The following is a 256-nucleotide window of genomic DNA, read 5'->3' as shown; positions in this document are numbered from 1 at the left end:
CCTGATGAGTTCTTCTGTAAGCAATGACTTAATAAATGCTATCTGTCTGCTCATGTAAATGTGTGATAAAGTAATAGCATGCTGTATCTAAGTCCTAGCTCTATAAGATAACTTGTCTAAAGAATGCTATTTAATTACACTAATTACTGTAACTGTGCTGTGGATTGGTCATTTTACTGTAGTTTGGCTTGTATACAGTACCACCCAAGAACCAGAAATTTAAGGTCATGGTGAAATTTGACAATACAAGTTTGAG

The sequence above is a fragment of the Etheostoma spectabile genome, chromosome 23 (genome assembly GCF_008692095.1).
Source record: "Etheostoma spectabile isolate EspeVRDwgs_2016 chromosome 23, UIUC_Espe_1.0, whole genome shotgun sequence".
NCBI classification, from domain to species: domain Eukaryota; kingdom Metazoa; phylum Chordata; class Actinopteri; order Perciformes; family Percidae; genus Etheostoma; species Etheostoma spectabile.
The sequence above is the reverse complement of the archived record's forward strand: the minus strand, read 5'-3'. Positions refer to the sequence as shown.